Source organism: Camelus dromedarius, chromosome 11 (assembly GCF_036321535.1).
Source record: "Camelus dromedarius isolate mCamDro1 chromosome 11, mCamDro1.pat, whole genome shotgun sequence".
Lineage (NCBI taxonomy): Eukaryota > Metazoa > Chordata > Mammalia > Artiodactyla > Camelidae > Camelus > Camelus dromedarius.
Window position 1 is genome coordinate 10,635,870 of NC_087446.1, and position 11,952 is coordinate 10,647,821.

The 11,952-nt window shown below is 44.4% G+C and overlaps 1 long non-coding RNA gene and 1 other non-coding gene across 2 annotated transcripts; one reads left to right on the plus strand and one right to left on the minus strand.

Annotated features, from left to right (window-relative positions):
• Window positions 1–4,280: 4,280 nt before the first annotated feature.
• LOC135322519 (uncharacterized) lies at window positions 4,281–9,469 on the minus strand. The gene is made up of 3 exons (XR_010383118.1): window positions 8,699–9,469; window positions 7,042–7,365; window positions 4,281–6,955 (listed from the first exon to the last, which is right to left on the minus strand). It is a non-coding gene; the product is annotated as an uncharacterized LOC135322519 (long non-coding RNA).
• A 1,665-nt stretch (window positions 9,470–11,134) lies between these two features.
• Window positions 11,135–11,207, plus strand: TRNAA-GGC (transfer RNA alanine (anticodon GGC)). Its single transcript has one exon. It is a non-coding gene; the product is annotated as a tRNA-Ala (tRNA).
• The last annotated feature ends 745 nt before the right edge of the window (window positions 11,208–11,952 follow it).

Below are 11,952 nucleotides of genomic sequence, written 5' to 3' on the forward strand. Positions count from 1 at the left end.
AGGTGGAAAGGAAAAGGGAAAAAGAACCAAAATTACCTCTAAATAACCAGAGCTGCAACGTGACCTTGATCTGCTTCCTTGCAGTGTTTTTTTTTTTTTTTTGTCTTTCCTACACCCAGGGTTGAGAGATGTGTTTCTCCCGGTTTGGTTTTAAGTGAGAAAGTGTATATACAATTTTCATCCTGCTTTTCTTCACCTAACTTGATAAAATAAACATTTTCCCTGTTAATCCAATTACCATCTCTTGTAAACATCAGTTTGACCGTTGCACAGTGTTCTCTCAAGTGGATGAACAGTTTGTATTTAACGGGTCTCCTGGTGTTGGAACATTTTAACGGTGTCCCGTTTTTCCACAATTATAAATTCTGCTGCAATAAAAGGATACTTCCTCTCAGGAATGGCTTTTCTCAAATCACCAACTTTTCCTTGCAAGGCACTGGGACTGTAGCTCAGACCTCAGTCGGAGCCATAGACTCCGTGACTGAGATTCCACACATGTGTGACTGTGATGAGTGATGGGGGGGTGGGGCGGGCAAGGAGGGGGTGGAGGAGTCTCAGAGTGTAGTTGACTTTGAAATAAAAGGCTCTTTTTGTTTGAATTATAAATGTACTGTGCAGTTATATACAGTTTGGAAAATGCATGTGTTCTGAATGTGTCCCGACATCCGTTTGAATTCATGTGAATATTTCCATCCTCTTGGTCCCCAACTCCACCTGTACACACAGAAAATCTGGCCTCTGCCAAACTTCCCTTCCATCCCAGCTATTTCTGAGGCATCACGGGGGGGGGGGGGGTGGTGATTGGGAACCACTGCAGGTCTCCCTCTGTCACTGCTGGGAGCAGAAGTTTCCCGAGCCTGAGTGTCCTTGGTTAAAGACTAGTACTGTGCATCTGACAGACCAAGGTCCCACGGAGACAGCTGACCAACTATGGCAAAAAGGAGAAGGAAGTCGTGTCCTCACTTCTGCAGTGTAATTGGAATCTTCCGGAAGTGTCCCGTGAGCTTCCGGGTATCACAGGGCTGGCGAGGTGGTGCTCTCTTCACACACCAGGTCCTTACCTGTCTAGGTCCTGCCGGGCCGGCATGATGCCCGGCTCAGAGGTGCTCATCGCACGTGTGCATCAGATAACTTAATGAATGGCCCCTCTGGTTGGAAATGCACACAGGCAATGGGCAGAGAGGGCTAAGTGAGGAGACTGGCAGATGCCAAGGCCCAGGAATGCACAGGGTGGGGAACAGAATTGCAAGGCACCAGCTCACCACCAGGGGCTCCCTCCCCTCTCCTCACAGCCCGCCCACCCCCATGAGGGGCTCCCACAGCACCCCTTCCTCCCCATCCTCATGTCATACCATTGACCGCTCCTTTTGCTAATGGCTTATCTGGGGTCCATCCCCCAGCTGTGCCCCCACGATGTATTAGAGCAGAGACCATATCTTTTCCCACGATATGCTGGTGACAGCCAAGGGAAGAGGTGGGCAAGACCCTTTGGAAGATGAGTCCTCTGTCTCAGTTTGCCCCTTAAATCCACCCCTGGTTAAAATGAAGCTAGAACATACACCCAAGAGCACAGTGATGCGGTAGAGCGAGAGGAAAGCGCCTCCCGCCTTCATGCAGTGGCTCCCAAGCTCAACAGAACTACTTGCAGAGCCTTGCAAACTTCCCAAGTCCGGGTCATGTCCCAGATCAATTAACTCCTTGTCACTAGGACCCACACTCTCGTCAGTATTTTCTGAAGCTTGCCAGGTGATTGCAACATACAGACAACTTTGGGAACGTGTCCTGAAGTCCTTGGCCCCTTGTCTCAAGACTTAATTAAAATCTGTTGATGAACAAATGAATGAATGAGGGGAGGCAGAAGGGGCAAGGGGCAAGATAGAGGTAGGGGGGTAAGAAGTACAACCTACTATGTATAAAATAAATGACCTACAAGGATGCATTGTAGGTTTCCCTAGATTACAAGCCATTTGGTGATGGAATTCGCATAAAAACTCAGGACTCCAGCTTCCTGGAAGGACTCCAGTCTGTCTGCCTCTTCTGCTGGTTGAGGACAATACTCCCCTGAGAAAGGAAGAAATCCCTCTGCCTTCACCCAAGGAGGGAAGAGAAGCATGAAGTACACGCACAGGACATCGGAAGTGACCCAAGTACCTGTGGTCCAAGCTGGGCTCATCAGCCAGCAGCAAAAGGAAAGGACTTAGTTTTGAGCCATCTCAGGACTAACAGGAGCTGCAGGAGTCCTTCAAAGAGTGGAAGAGGGACCGGGAACAGTGATGGAAGGCCCAGCCAAGGCCATGGATGCATAGAATAGATCATTCCTGTCCTGAAAGGGCAGGCAAAATGCAGTCTGCATGAATTATGAAGATGTGATCATTTCAGAGCCTGGGGTAGCGCTGCAATTAATTTTACAGAACATCATGGACACCTCAGCAAAAGACGTACAGCCTCTGTGAGGCAGCGTTGTCTATTTTGAGTATTTCACACTTCAGCCCGGGAGTCTGAATGCCCAGGCAAAGGCCATGGAAAGGTAAGTCCCAGCAGTTTGAATCTTAAGGTAAGACCCAGACATTCCCAATTCTTGGGCAAGGATGTAGGAAGGCTGGGGAAGGAGTGTCCTGGATTGGGGGAAAATGGAGCAAATTCTGCTTCTAGGACTCCATCATCCAATAGACCAGGTGTTTGGACACCTGTTAATGTGCTTACCAAAGGTTTTAAATTTACTTTGCTAAGGAATTTTTTTAGGAAGATGTGTAGATATTTTTTTGTTGTTTATAATTGACACATCTCCAAATGCAAATGGAGGCAAGTGAGATGGCATGACCAGCTCGTCAGCCAACTCTGTTGGGACACCTTCAGATGCTTCGTAGCAACAAAATCTGAATATTAACCATCAGATTTCCTTCCCTCCTTTCTTCCTTCATGCCGAGTGCCAGGTCTATACCAGACACTGTCTAGATGCTGGAATTTGGGGAGTGGGATAGCAGCCCAGTCCGTGCCCTCACAGAACTCATGTCTGGTGATCAACCCCACCGCCAGCCGTCACTTTCCTAGGATTACCTTCCCAAGCCAGTTCTATCCATCATCTTCTCCCAGGCCTGTGACTTAAAAGAGCAGCCAGTGTGTTTCTTCTCTAGTCATCTCCTTCCAAAAAGGTTTAACGATGCCCTGGGAAAGTAGATTATCTAATTATTAAATTTGGGAATAATAAAAGCAAGCTCAGACTACATCAAAAATCTTAATGTTTCAAAATTTTCACATTCTTTTTGCCTAAGGATTTTATCCAAACGATTAAACTATGATAATACTCAGTGCTAACTAGGATGTAGTAAAACTGGTCATCGCTTAGGTTACTGGCGGCAAAGTAGATTGGAGAAGGACTTTTGCAATTTTTATGTTACATAGTAAGGCACAAAAGCCTTCTGATGGGCATCCAATCACCCAACAACAGGCATGAAGGGGACCAGGGCCGTGCTATTTAGAATACTGTAAACTCAAAAGCAAGTGAGTAATCGTTCTGTCCCGCCCTCTACCATCTTCGATCCTGGCAGGAGTGTCCAGTCTCTAGAAAGCCTTTCTAGAGATGAAGAGTTCATTGGTTGGTTAGCTGTTTGTTTTAACCAGGTAGGTGGGGGGGGGGGGAGCAGAACACGACACCCCAAAAAATGCTGCTTTGGTTATTTGATTATTGATGAGTTTGAGCTGCTGGCTCATGAATCAGCACGGGCAGAGAGGCTTTCTCTGAACATCCCTTATCTGCCCAAAGACAGACCCTCCAAAGGGAACACAACGGGCACAGACTCCCCTCCCCAGGAGTTTCATCAACCAGGAAAGATCGACTCATCACAGGAGGGGAGAGAAGTTGACCCCACACCCAGACAAACTTCGTCACAAACCATTCACTCCCCGCCAAGAGGTCCACCTCCCCCACCCCCTTTCCCTATTAAAATGGTATTGAAGACTGAACTCTAAGCCACCTTGGGGAGTCACAGATTCTCCCCTGGGCATCTCCCACGTGCACATGAGGTAGATGTGTTGATACACTTCTGTCTGTTTTCCTCTTGTGAATTTGTCTTTTATTGCAGGGGTCTTGGCCGGCTGAGAACTCAGGAGCGTAGAGAGCAAACCCCCATCACAGACAATGCTGCACAGTTACCCTCGTTTAAAGACTCTTTCCAATATTGCAGCTTCTTTTGTTGTTCAAAAATCACTTTAAATATATTTTCAATATGATTATACAAAGATCACCCCCAGAACCACCACAGCATAAATCAAGGCTTTATTCGTTTTATTCAGTTGTTTTTCCAATGCCCTTTCTTTTTCACGTCTTCAATTACCACCTTATAATTGTGTCTTATTTTTTAAAACGTAGTATTGCAGGGAGGGTATAGCTCAGTGGTAGAGCGCATGCTTAGCATGCACGGTGTCCTGGGTTCAATCCCCGGCACCTCCGTTAAAAAGGAAAGAATGAAATGCAGTATTAAAAGGCAAATATTTTTCATATTGCTACATGGTTGTCGTAAGGATTTTTTGAGGACTCTGTGCTTTTTCAGCAAGAGGGGATGTGCCTCGTGTTTATAGAAACAATCCCTTATTGTGACCCGTTGGGGTCTTGATGTTTTTGTCACCCGTGTGAGTCCTTCATAGAGCGGCACCGGCTCTCCTGGGTGCAGCCTCCGCTCTGACCAATGGCCCGGCCAGTGGTCGGCCCCGTGGCCCCCTCTGCTCTCTGGCTTCGTGCAGGAACTCCCTGCAAGGGCTGGGGGGCTACCTGTCTTTCTACTTACACTTGCTGAAGGAAGTCACCTGCTGCCAATGTGGGCCATTGAGAAAGTCCCAGGATCCATCCTGATTAAATCCAGGGTCTGCTGTCTGCCTACCCAGCGACACGTACGGCTTCCCAGGACTTCTGGTTTTCATGTTTCTTTTAAGAACAATTCGTTGTTGCTTCACATTTCATGCTAACATTATTTCCTTGGTAATTCAAATTTTTTTGAGGCCATTGTGAATAACATCTGATAATGCTGTGTTCTCTAACTTGTTTTATTACTCGACAGAAATATTATTCATTTTTAATGCATCCCTTGTGCTTTGCTGAACTTTTACTGATTGTAATAGTGGTGGGATGAATATTTCATGTGTACCGAAGGCTGGTTTTCTTTCCTACTTTTTCAATACTTATTTTTCTGGTTTCATACTTTATTGGGTTAGCTTGAATTCTTAAATTATTTAATTTTATGAAATTGACTCTAGTGATGGCAGCTGGTTCACAAAAACCACTCCTCTTCATAATGAGGCAGTCTGTTTCCTTCCTGGATTTAAGTATTTTCTTAGGAGTAGGTGCTGAATTTTCAGACTCTAATGAGATGGTCATAATTTTCCTTTTTTATTTATCCCATGAATATGGTATATTATGTACATAAATTTCCATACATTGAATTATCCTTATATGTCACAAAAACCCCAACTTTGTCACTGCAGATTTTTGCATATGTCATAGATTTATATTATATTTTCAGGGTGTTCATCTTAGAGACGTAAATGATAATGAACTATAGTTGTCTTTCCTTGAAATCAAGGTGTGTTTTTTATTAGTGTTATATTTGCTTCATGGAATATACTCACTAGCATATTGCGTTTTCTATTTCTGGGACAATTTATGAGGCCTGAGAATGGCTTAGTTTCTGAAAGCTTAAAAGAACTTATAGTGGGGAGGGTATAGCTCAGTGGTGGAGCCTGTGCTTAGCAAGCACGAGATCCTGGGTTCAATCCCCAGTACCGCCATTAAATACATAAATAAATAAACTTAATTACCTCCCCACCCCCGTCTGCTGCCAAAAAAAAAAAAAAAAAAGACAAAAGAACTTACAGATTTCCTTATGTTTGCCCCATCTTCATGGGATGCTGTTTTGATTTTTTTTTTTAAGTCTTTAATGTGCTTAATAAATGTGACCCAGCTTCTCTTCCCCTCCTTGGAACATGGCTCTCCCATGCCACCTCCATGCCTATTCTTTTTTGAAGACTTGAGAAGTAATTTTTAAACCAAAAAAAAAAAAAAAAACCCTTAACATTTCAAGCAGCACTCGGTTCTCATTTTCTGTAAACAGGTATTTCTCACGAAAAGGTGCTTCACGGAAGAAGAAATACAATGGCCAATAAATACATGAAAAGATGCTTCACATCGTTAATAGCTAAAAAAATGCAAATGTAGATCTCATAAGACACCCTTTCATTGATCACATTGGCAAAAGCAAACAGAACGAAAGCATCCTCTGCTGCTGAGAAAGCAAGACGGGCGGGTGCAGCCTCAGACACTGGGTGGCAGCATAAAAGGATCTAATCTAGGGGAGGCTGACGTGGAGTCTCTCCCAGCATAAAAAGTACACATGCCCAAGACAGCATCCTCCCTCCAGAAATTCACTCCACGCAGACACAATGGCACGTCCCCAGGGAAACAGACACAAGTTCCTTGAAGTGGTGGATAGAAACAGAAGCAATCTGAAATGCCCACGAAGGGAGACTGGTTACCTTAAAATATACCAGTATAAAATAAAGGCTGACGGACCTGAAAAAGAACAAGGCTTTTCTATAGGAACTGACCTGGAAAGAGATCCAGGATGTATTAAGTAAAAGAAAAAAAGTTGAAGGATATGATCTTGATTCTCTTTAGAGTATTAAATATGTGGTACAGGACGAGGGGGAAATTCTGGAAGGAGGTACAACAAGCGGTGAGCAGGCTTAGCTTGGGGGCGGGGTGTTGAGTTTGGGGGCAGGGGACCCACACGAGCCCCTTTTTCTGCCTGTCTTATTACACTTTGTTATAAGAATCACATGCTGCTTTCATAGCAAAAACAATAAGGTGAAAGCAATAAAGAGACATCTTTATCACGTTTCTTTTATCATTATAAAGTCTCCAACTTGTCTAGAAGGGCATTCAGTGAAGAGAACACTGGAGCACCTAGGAAGACAAACGTTGGATAATTTGTTATTAAATATTAATAGTGTCATCTTCTTTAAAATTTACATGTGGCAAGCTCTTCTCACCTGTTAGTGTGGCCTTTTGCGGCGCTGTATTTCAGGATCGCTCCTTAGGCAGAAAATGATTCTAATCTGATTTTTCACTCAGCTTGATACCCTTTACTTATTTATGCTATTCATATTATTATTATTTATTGTCATACTTGTTCCACTCGGATTCGAGTCACCTTACTTTAGGAATTCTGCCTTTTATTTCTTTGCTCGCTTTTTACATTCTTCACAGACAGGCCCAGTGACTAGGTTTCAGCTGATGTCGCAGGCGGTTTAGTGTGGTGGCCCAGAACAGCTTCTCGAGGGGAGAAAAGCCTCTGCTTACTTATCAGCACATACCTGGTAAATGACAAATGCTGGGGACAGATTAGAATAAGGGCTCGTAGTTCAGAATGCTACGTTTCTGACGTCTAGAATGATGTTTGAGTGGGGAAAGGTATAGCTTAGTGGTAGAGTTTTTGCTTAGCATGCACGAGGTCCTGGGTTCAATCCCCAGTACCTCCATCAAAAGATTATATATATATATATATATATATATATATATATATATATATATATATATATATACACACACACACACAAATAAACCTAATTACTTCTCCCCCCAAAAAAATTAAAAATAGAACCGTGGTTGACCAGCTCCCCTGTCCTGGCCTAGAACAGATCTTGGGGGCGAGAACTCTACTTGCCTTCATCGGGAAGGGGTGCGGGGGAGTGAACAGGTCTAAGGCAGGGAATGCAGAATGAAGTCTTCAAACGCTGGGGGCGGGAGACCCCTTGGACTGAGGCAGGAGTGCCGATCCCCAGACATGGGCCTGGTTCCTTCCTGGAAATACTTTTCAGACTTTTGTGATGTATACACAGGATTCGAGTGAAATCGACCCCCGACTGTGTTTCATCACTTTCCGAGCTAGTTTCTCAAGTCCTCCTACTTTGTCTTCCATCACATTTCTGCAGTTAAAATGTATCTTCTGCTGGGAAAGTTCAGAGTAAATCTCGCTGCCTGGGAAGCAGCTTGCTTTGCCTCACTTCTCCTAAAGAGGGCGTCCTACTCCTCTGGTTTAGCTGCCCTGACACCGAGGAGCCACTCTGTTCCAGGCCAGCCCGGGAATGCGTGGGACCCTCGTCCCTCTCTGCTCCTTCCTCCATCCCCGAGGAGTGGCCCAGCTCCTCTGCCTCCTGCCCGCCCGCCCGCATCTCTCCTCCCTCCTCTGCCAGAGCCCCCGCGAAGAAAAGGCTCTCTTGGACCAAAACCACATCATTCAATCCACTTTGCCAGAGACTCTGCTCTGGAGATTCAGGCCTGAGCCAGGAGATGCGCTTCCTGATTTTCCCATCGCCCTTGTCTCCTGTGCACATACCTCGGTCAAGGGCCGCTGAGTCAGGCGGCGTGGCTGGACCCAGGCCACATTCAGGCACTGCTGGGGGTCCTGACTGCACAACCAGATGATGACCTCCTAACTGACCACAAAAGCCTGCTAGTTGAGAGTCCCTGCGTGTTCTGCGTGGGGAACACAAACGTTGAATCCAGGTCTGACTATATATTCTGATTTTGGTTCACAAAATTCGGTGCCTGTAGCTAAGGGACCCGGCTGAGATGTCTGTAATCGTAGGAGGAGCGTAAGCAGGGTCTCATGGGAAAAGGGCACGGGTGGGGACGTCGGACCCTCACCTTCACTTCAGGAACTGGGATCACCCACAGTCAGGGCCCCGTCACTCCCCCGTCTCCAGAGTCGCCCTCTGCTGGCCGAGACCGTGCACTGCGGTCAAGAGAATTTCCCAAGGAAAGGGGAGGGTTTCCCGGGTGGACTCCCGCCAGTGCTGTAGTCTCGGTGTCTCTGAGGGCTGCTTGGCGCTTCTCCCTCTAAGGGGACAAGGGGTCCTGGGCCAGAAGAGACGCAGCTTCATTTCTTAAGGAAGAAAACAGACCCCACAGTCATTCCGAGAGGCAGTGGCTTCATACGGAGCTGAGACCTAATGACTCAGACCTGGGAGTTTGTAAACGTGAAGTCCAAGGAAGACGGTGGCTGCGAAGAGGGAAGAGAGCTGAGGAGGAAGCCCTAGGAGGGCCTCCCTCATACAGGGACCTGAGGATGAAAGGAACCCTTTAAAGGCCCTCTGAGGAAGTTGCCCAAGAGGCAGGAGAAGCAGAGGGGAAACCAAAGTCTTTTTCCTCTGATGGCAAGTCTCTTTCCTATCTCCATTATAATCTGACGATGCTCAGAAACTCAGGCAAGAATTTCTGGTGAAGAAGAGTGGATCACATCATTAGGGTCTCTTCTCTTGGCAATTATCCAGAGCAACAAAGGAAATGGTACACCTATCATCTATCAGAAAGTAGGAAAAATAGTAAAATTGATGAAAAGGATGCCAAAAGCAAAGGGAAGGAACAGGGCTTTTGGAGAAAAGGAGGGAGAGGACGCCAATAATTACAGATTTTAAGAAAAAGTGCCTTTTCAAGGGGAGGGCATTCCCCAAGTGCCAAACTAAAGCCTCTTTTTTAAAATAGTAAGAATAAATTTTTCACTCACCCTGGATTGGTTCCAAGAAGCAGTGACTATAAAGCTAAATGAGGAAACACAGTGAGACAGGGCATGTTTGTAGGAAGCAGTTTGTCTTCGAGACAGAAAAGGAGAAAAGGATATGCATTGTGAATAGTCTGAAAACTGACCCACTCTGTTGCCTGCAGAGAAATAAAGGCCGAAAACTCACGCAGAAAGCCCTAGACCAGAAAGAACACTTCTGTGAGCCTAGAACACAGCCCAGGCTTCTCCCCTATTTGAATCTCCCACAGAAAGCTGGCCCATGAGAAAAAGCAACAAACACAAGGTCTCCACACACAAAAAAATATTAACCCAAGAACAAAAAACAACAAACCCAACCAGAAAATGGCCAAATGACTTGAACAGGCATTTCTCCAAAGAAGACATACAAATGGCCAATAAGCAGATGAAAAGATGCTCAACATCACTAATCACTTAGGATAATGCAAATCAAAACCACAGTGAGACACCACCTCACACCTGTAAGGATGACTATTATAAAAAACAAAAACCAAAAAAACCACAGAAAATAACAAGTGTTGACAAGACTGTGGAGAAATTGGAACACTTGAGCATTGCTGGTGGGAATATAAAATGGTGCAGCCACTGCCAAGGGTACAGAAGTTACAAAAAAAATTAAAATTATAATTACCAGGTGATCCAGGAGTTCCACTGCTGGGTATATAACCAAAAGAATTGAAAGTAGGGTCTAGAACAGACATTTGGACATCCGTGTTCGTATCAGCATTATTCACGATACCTGAAAGGTAGAAACAACTCAAACGTCCATTAACGGAGGAATGGCTAAATAAAAAGTGGTGTATCCATACAGTGGAATGTTATCCAGCCTTAAGAAGAGATGAGATTCTGACAAGGCAACTACAAGGATGACCCTTGAAGACATTACACTAACTGCTAAAAAATGATTAAAGAAGAAAATTTAGGTGATACAAATGAACTTTATTTAACACTTCATGAAGCAGACAGTGACCATTGGGATAACTGCAAAATGGGGTGGAAGGCCAGAAGCTTCTATATGATAAAGAACAAGGAAGAGAAAAACAGAAAACATCTGATTGGTTGGGGCCCCACCATCAACCTTATTTAGGGTAAGAAGAGCCAGAGTTGGCTTGGTGTCTGGAGTTCGGATGACTTTCTGGTCAAGTGGACCATTTACAGGACAAGGAAAGTTATCAAAGTTTCGGCTTGCCAACATGGCACCTGAGGCAGGAGTAGTTCCACCTTGAGCTTAGAAATTTATTTTGATATAACTAAGTGAAATAAGGCAGTCACAAAAGTCAAATATTGTATGATTCCATTGATCTGAGGCACCTAGAAGAGTCAAATTCATAGAGATAGAAAGTGGAAGGGTGGTTATCGGGGCTGAGGGGTGGGGCGATGGGGAGTTAGTGTTTAATGAGGACAGAGTTTCAGTTGGAGAAGATGAAAAAGTTCTGAAGATGGATGGTGGTGATGGTTGCCTAACAATGTGAGTGTGCTTAATGCCATGGCTAACAAGTCAACTTAATGTCATATAGATTTTACCACAATAAAAAAAATAGTGGGGAGGGTGTAGCTCAGTGGTAGAGCACATGCTTGGCATGTATGAGGTCCTGGGTTCAATCCCCAGTACCTCCATTTAAAAAAAAAAATTTTTTAATATATATTACAAGTCAAAAAAGAAAGCTAGTAATAACAACAACAAATACAAACGGCAGATAAAGAACACTCACCAGAAAAGTGAAGCCAAAAAGCTGATGAAAATTGTGAACAGGTATCTTGCAATTAATTTTTTTAAAGTTAGTGAAGCAATTTCCCCTACAACACAGGATGGTAAAATGGAGATCTGAGAAGGGAAGGTACAGAAAGACAAACTAGGAAATTAACTGGAAACTGGTGGAAGCTGAGGAAAGAGAGAAAAGTAAAATCCATCACAAAAGTAAATGCTTCTTAGAATTCATACATGGGAAAAGAGATACGACTTAAAAAAAACAAAACAAAACAAAAAAAAACAAGTAAGCAACACCAAAGACAGAGATGAGGAAAATGAGCAAAATGAAGTGAAAATGAAATGCTAAAAAGGATCATCAAAAAATGTATGAAATAAAGGCAAAACTCCAACACTATGCTAATTGGAATCTCCAAAGAAGAAAGCTCAGAAATGTGAACAGAACAAATATTTTTAAATAAAGTGCAAAAAAATCTTTCTAGAAATAAAAGAGGAAATGGTTACAGAACGGTACCACCAGGCCACACCTAGCAAATTTACCAGACCTGGGCCCCCGTGCTCACTGGCTTCAGACTCTTCATAACAACCCTCAGCAGGACAGCAGAGCTACAGAAACCAAGGATGGAAGTCTTCAGAGAGTCTCCAATGGATGTT